General features: G+C 40.3%; 1 protein-coding gene across 2 annotated transcripts in view; it reads left to right on the plus strand.

Annotated features, from left to right (window-relative positions):
* Positions 1–4755: 4755 nt before the first annotated feature.
* The window catches only part of LRRC4C (leucine rich repeat containing 4C), a 98153-nt gene continuing 90123 nt past the window's right edge, over positions 4756–12785 (plus strand). For both annotated transcript variants that reach the window (XM_040602336.1, XM_040602337.1), the window contains exon 1: positions 4756–6590. The gene's annotated coding sequence lies outside the window, so the exon portion shown is untranslated. The remainder of the gene's footprint in view (positions 6591–12785) is intronic.

The following is a 12785-nucleotide window of genomic DNA, read 5'->3' on the forward strand; positions in this document are numbered from 1 at the left end:
AGTGTTTAATGACATTCAGATGGAACTTCCCATGTTTCTGTTTGTGCCCGTTGCCTCTGGTCCTGTTACTGGGCACCAATGAGAAGAGCCTGGCTCCATCCTCCTTGCACCCTCCCTTCATGTACTTGTAGACGTTAATAAGATTCCCCTGAGCCTTCTCTTCTCCAGGTTAAACAGACTCAGCTCGGTCAGCCTTTCTCCATAGGAGAGATGCTCGTTGGTGAATTGGTTGTCTCTGCTGTAATGGAAACACTGACAATACAGGATACAGTTCCGTAAGCAGAAATTCTAGAAAGTCTTTCTAGATAGCAGGTTGCTTTTCAGTGATGGATTCTTAACATCAAAGATGAAAATTTGTAGAACTGTAGAACAATTTTAAACTTGTTCTTTAACCCAACTGGACAATGAACATGGAGAAGTTCTGAGAAAATGGTTCCTTTCAAAAGTAAACAACTTAATGAAAACCACCCTTCAGTTCCATCTTTACCAGAAACAATAGATATTGTGCTGTTATGGAGAGATGAGCTGATTGAACAGTCATGTAAACTTCCATGTGTCACAATCAGGTCTTGTGGTTCTACCCAAATTTTCCTGAAAGGAGGATATCTTTTATTTCTTCCAAGCCTCTGTACGCAACAGAAATTACCGATGAAACAAAATTTCTCACTAGAACTGTAAACACCAGAACAAAACCAAGTGAAAATTAATAAATGAGGCAATATTATAGTCAGCTGCTAATTTTGATGGTTAAACCCCTGATTTTAGTGGAGGTTTGTCCATTTCATTTTGTCCACTTGTCCATGTCAAAAGAATTGAACAATAACCAGTGAAATTACATATACGGGAAAACATATACCATGAGCTTTGATTACATTACAAAATTCACAGTCTCCCTGTGAGATAAGTAGGACATTTTATATACTCTGAGATTTTTAGGATCTCTCTTGAATCTCTAAATTGACTGGTGAGCTTGATCCTAGATCCATGCAGTCAGAAGTATGTTTGTCAGCATTTTTGTTCCCTTTTGAAAGTATCAAGCTGTAAGAAGATTCAAGTACCATCCCCATGTGCAAGCAGTTTCTTGTCAGCAATGCTTAACAAAATAGAAAGGATAGTATGTTCCACAGCTACCTTTATGATTTCTTCATGTTTATTTAAAAGGAAGGCAGGGCTGTCACTGACTTAGAAAACTTGAAACTGCTTTTCACTTGACTTTTTATAAGCAAAATTCTCTGCTTTCACTCTTTTCCTTAAATTTTCGTTATGCTTATTCAGTTTTAAAGTTTCTCTACTCCTTTGTCTACAGGTCAGAATTCTCTTTTCTTAGGCTTGAATCACATTTCTCTTTCACCAAATGACCAACATTTGTGAATAGCTAGTCTTTCCCACTAGTTTCTTTCAGTGTTAATCACACAAGGAACTTCAGTTATTTAACTCACATCATCTGTCAAGAAGGAAAAGGTGTGTTATAACAATCTGCTGTTGTCCATATTTGTTATGTGATTTAAGATTTATATTACATGATTTATAAAGTTTGCCAGTACATATATTTGAATTTTTTTATCATCCCACACTCAGGATCAGACAAGCTTGTCCCATTATATGAAAATAAAAATTCCTTTGCCAGTCTGTATTTTGTTTTCATCACAGTTCACCTTTTTGACTGATGATCATCTTGGTCCATAAGAGGAATCAGCACCCAGTGACCTTTGTTGTGTGTTTAGGATTTTGTACCACAGCAGCAGTGACTATTCTGCAAGATGTATGGTAGCAGTGTCAGGGCAGGTCCCAGGAAGGGAAAAGACCAGGTAACAACTGCTCTTAATACTTACTCTCTACCTAAGTGTGTCCAGTGGTGGGGAATGGGCATGAGGGGTAGCAATTTCCTAGTTTAGGAACTGAACAGTAGAGCCCAGAATATTTCCTATGTCTTGCCTTGTCAGTGCTTATAAAACATTGCATCATGTGTGTCATCCAAAGTTTCCTGTGGTGCTTTCATTTTGAATATCAGTTCACCATGTTGGATGGCCTCTGTGAACTTACATGTAGCTAGTAGTTTTTCTTGCCCAGAAATCTTGCAAAATAAAAAATTGAAGGCAATATAGAAACAGTATTGTTTGGAGGCAACAATATAAAACTTGCTGCAGGAAAAAAGTCACACAAACAGTTCTGTCCAGCACTGATGACACCCTTTTAACATTTGATTAGTGAATGACTTATTGTGTTAATACTATAATATTTGTTTTAAATAGGTTTCACACATAGGTGGCATGCATGCTTGTAAAACAGATAATACATATATGCTTTTTATTTTGCTTAGTAATAGGACATTCACCTTTTCGTATAGTATGCAGTGTCATCTCATAAATATCACAAATCAGATTGCTTTAAAGTTATGTTCTAAGAAACTATTCACTGTATCTTCTATGTTTATTAGGTCATAAAGAATAATTGATGTATTAAAAATAATAAACTTTGAGCGAAGATTATATCATGGTCTATAGCGTATTACAGTCTGGATACTAGTTTTGTGTTCAGTCACATCTATGCCAGCAAATATATTATCTTTCTATATATGTGCATGTGCATTTATTTAAGTACTGGCATCCGTTAGAAATACGTATATTGATGTAATTTGAATGACGTAAAAAATAAAACGTGCAAGTTTCCATCAAAAAATGAAATATTAATTTTATCCACAGAGATACTGTAGCTATTACAGATGTTTGTGTCTTAGATTCTGATTAGATCCCCAAAAGCTCTGTGTCTCCTGTTTTTGATGCCCATGTATTTGTTTAATTCAGTTATAAAAAACCTTTGCTTTTTCTCACAGGCTTATTAATATTAGCAGGAAATTGTTCAAGCACTTTTTAAAGACACAGTGGAGCAAACATACGTTAGGCTGTGATTTTTTATCCTTCTGGGAAAAGGAACGACTTTGTGGTTTTTTTGGGGTTTACGTTGCAAAATGTGAAAGACTCATAAGACGTTTGTAGGCCCAAAATATACCAGCAGTGTCAATGAATCAGACTAGAGCAAAATAAGCTCACCAACTGAGAAAAAGATTGTTACTTGTCAGCAACTTCATCTCCTATCACACTTGCAGCCTTCTCCAGAAATCCCCAAAGTCTTTTTTAGCGTTATTGAAAGACCATTATTTTGGGTTATTCATTATTACTGCACACTCAGTCTTCCCCCCATTGTAGGTAATTTGTGTTTGCCATTGATTTCAGTGATAGTAAGATCAGATGCTAAATGATCTAACAGTGTTTCAGGACCTGGTTCCAGTTGCTTAACTTATATCTGGTAGAACTTTCTCACCAGAAAGCCCACTGAGTCAGTAGAATAAATCTGAAAGTCAATGTTAATGATTCAGTAAGTGTTATTTGACTGAACTTGTCTAACTATGGATTTTATAATTCTAGCAAACTTATGACATATAACTTAAAAAATTATTTTCTTTTGTTTTCAAGTATGCTGGTTTCACACCAAAGTTGGCTGTTTGAGAGGAGACTGAGCTAGCTGTATTATCACATGCATGGAATAACTCAGAGTTACTGCTTAATAGGTGAAGTTTGCTATAATTACCATGAAAGCACCTGACTAATTTTTTTCTTGGGGTTGTGTGGGGGAGTTAGATCTATAAATAATGTCTTTCTGATTTTGAGAGGGAGAAATGCTGGCACGTACATCATCCCTTGATCCTGAAGAGGGTAGCATATCTAACTTTACATATACAAAGTTTTCTGTAAAATTTAAATTGAATTCAGGTCCGTGAAAAAACCAAGACAAAAGTCCAATTCTGGGCATGTTAGGTGACACACATAAGAAGTAAATCTAACATACCGTGGTAAGTAGGTAAGTACATAACCAATATGTCAGTGCTTCGCTAGCCCAAATTAGGGAGTCAGTTCAGAAACCTCAAAAATCCTTGTCAGAAGTCATCCGAACCAAACTGTGGCCGGTTGGACAGGTGAGCCCAGACATTGCACTGCTGCGTTGCTGCTACTTAATAGCTCGCTGGAGCCATCACCTAAACCCACTGAAACCTTGAAGCACTTCATGGGACTTTTGGCCTGGATCATCTGCCAAAATGCTTTAGGTTTAATGTTTAAGTTAGTTTTAGGTAACTTTTATGTGTATACAAGTTTTAGACATTTATTTCTGTAATTAGAAAATTGTCTTTCCATGCAAATTATTTCCACTGTTCCATTTTTTGCGAAGATAACTTTATACATCGTTTCATTTTGTTGTCATTTCTTTGCATCCATGGCTAGAATCTGTATCTGTGAATACTGGTCGTTCTGTACTTCTTTTGCAAAGACAACTTTATACCTCATTTCATTTTACTGTAATTCTCTCTGCTTCAGCGGCTGGGCTGCTACCTGTGAATACTGGTTGAACCGTCAGAATCAGGCAGGCTTTTAAGAAAATGAGTTTTGACATTTCTTTCCTTAAGATGATCCCTTGTTTTTCAATTACTGCTTTCAGACTTCGAGATTTCTTAAGGTAACCCTGAGTTTGTTCCCAGACTGTCAACCAGATGGCAGCAGTGCCACGTCGGAGCAGCTCCCATAGCCTTTCCCTGACATCAAGTGTTAATGCAATTGACCAATCAGTGCTAAGATGATGGGAGGTAATTGGGTAATTGTATTTTACTGATCACAAGCAGAGAAAAGGGGGGGGGGGGGGAGGGGGGGGGGGGAAGGGGTAAAAAAAAAAAAAACACACAAAAAAAAAACCAACAGAGGGGAGAGAACGGAAGGGGAGAAGGAGGAGTGTAGCCAGAAAGACTGGCCCTGGGACATTTGCAAATCCTGGGGTGCCACTGAAAGGTGGGGAGTAAGAGAAAACCAGAGCGACAGAAAAGCGGAGCTACTCCCAGCAGCAACAGCAGCAGCTGTCTGGAACTGGATATATACATACATGCGTACGTACGTGCACACACAGGGAGAATTCAAGCTGAAGCTAATGGGAGGGAAGAAGGGTTTCGGCTGTGCAAAGGGCTATGCATTTCAGAGATGAAACTAAAAACTGAACGAAACGGCTGTGCTCCTGGGAATGTATCATCTTGGAAGGGAGGGAGGCAGGAAGGAAGGAAGAAAAGGGGGAAGATAACTGGCATGTGGAAGAAGATGGGAGACTAACTCACTGCTGTGCAGAAGGGAAATCCAACTTGTAGATCTGAGATACACCAGGCTGAGCTTGGAAATGAGATCAGACCTGCATTGAAACAGAGAAAGGGAGGAAAAGGGAGGCAGAGACTGGAGAGCTTTTATCTTTCTTCCTCTCTCTCTTTCCCTCTCTCTCCTCAAAGAAGAAATAGAAGTTTATCTGTCTCGGTGCTGCTGGATCTGTATAGCTGTTGGACAAAAGATGGAGAGGAAGCTGAAATGAAAAGCAAAGGGTGCTTGTGAAATTTACAGCTAAGAGGACAAATCGCGCCTCCCCGGGCTTCTTTTGTGCCCCCTTGGGGGAGTTTTAACATCAGAAAGATTTTGAGAAGTGTGGGGGGCAAAGGGGAGAGTGGGCGTTAAAAACACCCATCCTAAGTGTTTAAAAAATAACAAGGGGATGGATTTATTCTTGACAGCTGGTGGGAATCTTGAATTTTTCTCTACTGCCTCCCTCCTCCATTCCATTTAATGTGAGATTATGAAAATGCAGAGGAGTTGGAGGGAAGGCAAAAGGATATAACGTGGAGTTTGAAGCGAGGAGAGGGTGCTGATGCTGTGGATTGCTGGCTTTTTGCCGAAATCAAAAATCCAATTGCGCACTGGATTGTGATTGGAAATCTAATCAGATCTTTGGAGGGGGGGGAGGAGAGAGACTAAAAGTTTACTGTTTTGACAGACACAAATAAACATTTAAATGCAAAAGGAGATTCTTTCCTAAAGGAGGTGAGGGATAGAGAAAAAGAAGAATGGGAATCCCTGTTCAAATGTGGAGACACACGGATTGGATAATTGATAGTACAGCAAAGAAGGGGGAAGAAGAAAATTGCCTGGCAAGACCTGGATCTTAAGTGTCATAACAAAATTACATTAAAAGAACACAGATGGAGGGTTCCTTAAAAAGAAATACAGCCCTTTCTGCTCGCCAGGGAAAAAACAAATAGTGAGCAATGGAGAACAGTGGACCCAGAGAGGCAGAAAACCTCAGAAAAAAAGAAACTAGGCAAAGGATCCACAGTGGAATGAAAAGTTTCAGAAAGGAGAAGGACCATTCATCCTCTGCAAGGATTTGTGTTTTTTTCCTGTTATTTTAAATGACTCTTCTCCGGTGAAGGCAAACAGCAACATTTCCACTACAGCATTTTTAAGCAGAAAAGTTGAAAGCCACAGAGAAAATAAAGGACAGAGAAGAAAGCAAAATTGCCGGAGGGGGAGAGTTCAGCAGTGTTGGGTTGGATTGGCACCTATATGGAATGAAATTGCTGGGAAATTGCAATTGGATATCCTTTATTTTTATTTCCTTTCTTGTTTTTAATTTCGGTTTGGTTGCTGAAATGAAATAGTTTTCTAACCCCTCCCCCACCCTGGTTTTTCATAACCGCTTGGATTTCCAGCCGGATAGTCTTTGAGGATACAGTAAGTGCACTTTCCATTTTATTATTTTTTTCAAAAAGGAAATGTGACCCATTGGCTCTCCTCTTTCTTCTTTATCCCTCTTTTCTTGGATGTTTCCCCCACCTGAATAAAGAATCTGACTGGGTTTTGATAATGGCTGGAGGGGGGTGGTTGGGAATGGAGAAGGGAAGGAATAAGGATAGACCTGAATTCTCACAGTATCTCAAATGTTCCTGTTAGTAAAACTCTAGCCTTGGTAAGATGTTGCAGATGCCTGCCTGTGTGGCTCAAAAGCATTTTTGAACGTTCACTAGCAAAGAAATCTTTTGAGAAAGCCCCTGCAGTGAGTGGGGGGTGCTGTCTGATTGCCCATATGTATAAATGGATGCAAGTTGCATAGAATTGCGTGCACGGAGGGGCTTTATTTATTTATTTAGCAAGTATTTAAAATACAGAAAGGGCTCTGATCTGAATGCTGGCATCCAGTCTGACATTGCAGATCAATATGGTATTAATAGAAAAATTTTGTAATCAAGCAGGGAGGTGAAGAATGGCGCTTTTTTTTTTTTTTTTTTTTTGGGGGGGGGGCGGGGAGGAGTAGGACAAGGGGTTTTAGTGGATTTTGAGGAGGCAGCTCTGAGAGAAAAGGCACGTTTTACACTCCATTGCTAAGAAAAAGCAGTAACAGGCAGAGAGGACATTCTTCTATTGAAGGGGAGTTTAGGAAACTGCTGTACTAGCCACCCGTACCCTCCAGATCTCCTAGGAAATTCTTTGTGATTTTGTGGTGAATCCTTCAGGTTCCCCTAGGACTTTCATGGCAGTTGAAGATTTACTTTGATTGTCGACCAGTGAGAGGGTACTGTGGTGTTAGAAGGTTTTTGTTATTATGCTCATAATGAAAATAATTAAAAAGTGGCTTGTAGATGGTGGGATTCACAGATCAGCAATGATGTGTAACAGACCAGTAAATGTCTCTCCCTTCCTGGAGAAATCTGGTGTGGGGGTGTGGAATAAAGGGAGGATGACACCACTGTGTTATAGAGGTCCTTGTTTTCCTGTGGAGAAAAGTGCCACTTCTGACCCCTCTCCTGGCATGACTGCTTAGCTTTTAGATAGGGGATTTTCTTTCTCTTTCTTCCCCTTCTCTTCTCCCTCATCTCTGCCCTTCTCAACCTTGGCCTTCACATGTAGAGGCTCCAGCTGAAAGTATTAGGCCAAAAGTGTTGGAACGAGAGAAAGAGAAACTGTTAATTAAATGAGCCATTGAACAGATATAGATATTTTCTGGCAGTCAAGGTGCAGAACTCTCTTTGCCACTCATTTTACTTTCCTCTAGCTGCAATACTCTGCAGGAGGGGAGAGAAGGCAGGGATAGAAGAGGTGTTGGTACAGCCGGAATTTAATGCTTTTTCCTGGCAGCATTTCCCTCTTCACAAGCTTTCTGTGTGAAACAACACATACCAGAGCTCTAACTTCCCTAGATAAAAACATAAATAAATATTAGCATTTTCCTTTTCCCCTCTCTTTCTCCATTCACTCACATCACCACTGTTACTTCATGTGAATGTTCTGAATCTTTTGGCATAAAAATAGACCTTCTGTCTCTCAAATATGTCCCATGTGCTTCTGTTTGGAGGTCATGCCTCTTAAACATTGGCTACCTGTAAAGGATTAAGATTTAGGGTGCAATTCTGCTCCTAAGGAAACCTCTGGGAGTTTTGTTTGGCCACGCAAACAAAGCAGACCCTGTATGCTGTTGTGTTTAGAAAAAGAGGGAAGTAGACACAGTAAAAATTGTTCCTTCCGGCTCCAATTACTCCCATCTTTCTCAGTATAGCTAAATCGGTTTAGTATGAAGTACTTTAGCCTCGTTTATTTCTCTGGGCACATGCTTCCTGGTGGGACACTAAATGGGCAATAAGTTTGTCAGCATCTGAAAATAAGTGCAAAACTCTGTTCTCCATTCCTTCTTGTATCATTATAAGTCTATACCCTATTGTGGGCTACACTTACATCAGCAGTTGCAGTAATAGAGCAGCTAAATTTATGTTAAGCTGCTGCTCAGTAATTACTGAAGGAAAAAGGAGCTGGCTAAGGAAAAGGCATCTCCAAGCTTTTCCCTAGATTGCTGTCAAGTGAACACATAAACAGAAAATTTGATAGAGCAACTCCAGTTTCTGACAATAGAAAGCTGCCATAGGTGCCTCATTCATTCTGTACAATAACTAGCAGGAGGATTTTCTTGATGCAATAAGGAAGCACTGGGAAAATTTAGCCACCAGTTTGGGCTGAAATAGGCAAACCTTGTCAACATTAAAAAGCTAGGGATGCCTGTCTGCTTCTAAAGAGGCAACAGTTTCACACTTCACTGAATGATTCATTTAATACACTAGCCAAAAGACACATGGAACAACCCTGAGTTTAACTCATTCAGTCTCAAAGTGGGAGTGCGTATAGCATTTCTCAGCATTTGTGCTGGGGCTTATCCAGAGGCCAAAGGGCTAGTCATAAAACAAATGGCCAAAAATGTCAATCCAAACATCCAGCTAAATGAGGAGCAACAAATCTCCTCTAGCAGAGGCAAGAACTGGCTGTCTTTGCTGCTTCTCTTGCATGTGCCTGACAGGTGTGTCATTCAGTAGCATATGCTGGTCCTGCGGGTTGTCTTCTCTTCAAACCACGGACAATCCTTTTGGTAATAACCCCAGGCAGCTGGGACTTGGGCGCTGTACAGGGAGCCACCATTATGTGTATATTTAGACACCAAATGCTTATGCAGAAGGAAAGAGAGCGCTCCACTGGAGACTCCTGCTCCATTTGTTCTACTTGTGTGATCTCTGACCTGGAGAACAACTCAGACTTCAGGTATTCTTGGTAAACTGTAGGTTAGCAATGCAAGGAGCTAGCTAGTCCGTGTCTTTTCACGTATTGGGAATGATTTGCACTGACCTAGAACAGGAGCAGGTTCAGTTTGCTAGAACAGCAAATTTTGTGTTTGGGAGACAGTATCTCCCAGCCTGATAGAACTGATTAATGAAAAACAAACATTCAGACTGGGTGAGACCCGAGATAGAATGCCCTAGATGGGCACCAGTGCAAGCAGTTGTGTGGAACTAGAGGAAAAGAAAGGGATTCCCAAAATGCTGCCATGGCTTCCTACATATAGGCTTTAAAATGATTTGCCTGTCACCTAAAAAGCCGTCTCCCATTTGACATGAAGATTCTTGCCCTAGCCATATGAGACAGGAAGATTTTGAATGGGGCTCAGGACAGGAATTTAGCCTGTTTTGAGAGAGCTTGGTGCTGGTGAAAACCCACAAGCCAAGCTGTCCAGGAGTGAAGTTGCAGTATATTCATTGAAGGAGTGCACTGTGGACAGCAGTCGTGTGAGAGAGCCTCCATCTCGGTCTTGTCAGTGTGCCTTCACTTTGGCTTTTGGAGATATTCCTTTGTTTCTAATTGCTAGCGAGGTAACGAGGAGAGAGAGAAGGGTGCTGGAATTAGTGCCACTTTCAGTCTGGAAGGAAAATTACTCTGAATAAATGCAGTTAGCACCCACCAAGTTATTTTTAGAGTAGTCAAGCTGACTGGACTTTGGGCAAGCATTAGCAGGGGCTCTCCTGCAGCCCCAACCATTCCCTTGCCAACTGCTCTATGAAAATCATAGTGAAAACCAAGCCTCTTTTGGTTATAAAATGCTGCCCTCGCAGGACAACCCAGATGAGAAGGCTTTAGTAATAGCAGGAGCCACAGTGGTCTGCAAGGCAGCCTTGCAGCATGTTTGAGTCTAGCAGTGTGGGGAAGGATCTGCCCTTTGAAAGGATCCTGTGTCTGCTTCTAGTACTGGCAGAAGTCATTGGAGCTGGCTTGTGATAATGTGGAGTGGTTTATTTAATGATGTTATTCAGAAAGGAAGAGTACCTGTTATTTAGCTGTACTGTCATGGGTGTTTTTTTCTCTTGGTGTGTAGAAATGGGGATGCAAGAGGGGAGATGAGTGTCCCAGTGATGTGTTTTAATTGCATATTCACAAGCTGCAATACATGGAAGTGAATTAACGCATAGTTCCTGGTAGGGGGCCTGGATACTTTGCTGTCTGTTAGAGGAAAAGGCAAAAATCAGATGCTTGTGCATGCACACAATAAAAGAGAATCAGGATTTACATTTGGTATCCAAGGAAGCAAGAGCAGAATCCTGCAGGGCTTTCTGTTCATTGTTTAAATGTTGCCATAGCAATATCTCAGGGCACAAGTTACATGTTTTCCACTTCTGGAGTTGAGCTTTTCTTCCCTCTCTCACTGTTTTTCTCTCTCTCAATATACACAATGACCAGGGATATTGCCACAGAACTTTGCACAGCAATAGGAAAAGGTGTTTGAAGATTGTGTTATCTGTTTGCATATGTCTGCCTGTATGTTCTTCGCTGTCATTTTCTAATATGTTGGAAACCCAATTAGGAGGAAATTGTTGGATAGGAGTGGAGTGTGAGACTCTTGTTGTTAGGACATTGAGCATATTACAATATTTTGTGTAGTGGTGTTATGTTAATTGGATAGCTGCAGGCAAGCAAATTGTAGCAGTCGCTGACAATTAGAAACAACAATTAATTTCTCAGGACTGAATCTATTCCTTGGGCAGATAAAAATGCATTTCAGGTATATATCAGAGTTTCTGTAAATTCAAATACTAACACCACTGTAAGAACTCTTGAAATTCTGTTTTCACAGTTCTGAGACAAGATTTACTCTTGCTGCTTGTGAAAGGGAGAGAGGCAGCATCAGACCACTGAATAAAATCTCCCATAGTATTTGCTGCAGAGCTTGTACTTGTTAGGTCAGAACTGTGGGGGAGCAATAAAACCAGGAAAGCAGGAGAATTATAAAGGAAACCAACTAACCCCAAAACAAAGCAAAAAAACCTACAGCATCAACGGTTTCACATGCAACTACATAAAGCTTACTCTGAAGTATCACAGCAAGTTAAGTTAGGTGAATGAGTTTTCTTCTGTGAACCAGTAGCAATTCTGAGCGTTCAGTAATGCTCTTTGTGTTTGAGGGATCTCTTTTCCGTTATTTGCAGCTATGGGATCTAAACAGTCCTGTGCATTAAAATAATCCTCAGAAATATGAATGTGGTTTCCTTTCATGTTTGTATGGACACTATAGCATGTATAGCACTGACTTGTAGAAGGCCCAGGAGTTGGTGTTTTTCCTTCACTATATATATAAGAATGATTGCTCTAAGGGTCAGGCCTAACCCTGAAAGCCAGTAGCAGTAATTTTCAGAACGTATTAACGTAGTTTACATCTCCGGCACATTTGATTTTTGCTTACAAACTTCTTCACTTTCACGGCAATAGTCTTTTCACTAATGTGCCATGTTACATGGGAAATACAGCCAAGCACATAAAGAGCGGGTTTATTGATAAGCAGAGTGCAGCGTGAGTAACAACAGTGCAGGTTTCCTCACACTGTTTATCACTGTACTTCAGGCATGATCTTAAGCAAGATTGCCTTAAGAACTTGGGCAGGCACTAATTCTGTTCATGCACCTTGAACTTTCCCCAGTGTCTTTGAGATGTCAACAAAGGTGGCCAGCTGGAGTGGGGATGGGAGGTGCTCACCTCACTTCTCATGCACTGGGCTACTGCCCAGGCATCAGATCACTGAAGCTTATCAGATTCCATTGTCTTGGCTGGAATTTGAATTAAGGAGCTAGGGATGAAAATTACTGGGTCCTCATCAGCTATAAACCAACATTTTACTTTCTCTTTAATCTCCAAACCCAACTATTAGTGAACAAGTGGAAGAGGCTGGGGTGACAGGCTATGCATAAACTGGTGTAAGTGTGAATTCTGTCTTGCAGAGAATAAATTAAAAGGATAGTTTTGATTTTTATTCGCTGATGCCTGTTGTTCTGTTCTAATGCAGCACTGCAACATGTATGAAGTAGTTGGTTCTGTAGTAACACTTTCATACAACCAGTTTCATTCTTTTTACATTTCTTTCTCTTCTGTTCTGTCATCGTGCAAAGATAAACCCAGTTCTGCTCCAGCTAATCTCAACTGGAGCTTTAGTAATTACTTCATCAGGATTGATCCTGCTCTGTGGCTTTTTTGTTTTATTTTTTCTTTCTCCTAAATGAAGTACAAAACTTGTTTTAGTTCCAGAAATAAACAATAAGTATTTATATTTGCAGACATAAAAAGATCATC

Source organism: Falco naumanni, chromosome 7, assembly GCF_017639655.2.
Source record: "Falco naumanni isolate bFalNau1 chromosome 7, bFalNau1.pat, whole genome shotgun sequence".
In the NCBI taxonomy this organism is placed as follows: domain Eukaryota; kingdom Metazoa; phylum Chordata; class Aves; order Falconiformes; family Falconidae; genus Falco; species Falco naumanni.